Source organism: Neomonachus schauinslandi, chromosome 12, assembly GCF_002201575.2.
Source record: "Neomonachus schauinslandi chromosome 12, ASM220157v2, whole genome shotgun sequence".
Classification (NCBI taxonomy): Eukaryota; Metazoa; Chordata; class Mammalia; order Carnivora; family Phocidae; genus Neomonachus; species Neomonachus schauinslandi.
In genome coordinates this window covers 94,228,717-94,229,036 of record NC_058414.1, presented here as the reverse complement: position 1 = coordinate 94,229,036, position 320 = coordinate 94,228,717, and positions in this window count along the sequence as shown.

Below are 320 nucleotides of genomic sequence, written 5' to 3'. Positions count from 1 at the left end.
GACCACGACATCTGAGATGGGCCCCCACCTTTATATGTAACAAACATTATGGCAGCAAAGGAAGGGTGTTCAGCTCTGGGTACACCTTGGGAGGTGGTGAGGATTGCTGTAAGGGGCCAAGCAAATGAGAATATGTGAGCTTCACAAAATTATCTGTGGAAAAAGAGATGTCAGGCACACATCAGCAATAAATATGAGCATTTATTTGGCACCTGAAGGCAATATAAAATCCTGGCAGTGGGAAATGGAAACGTTCTATCACCTAAATACTTCCATATGATACTGACCCAAGGGCAGGACTCAGCACCAAGTCTCCACCC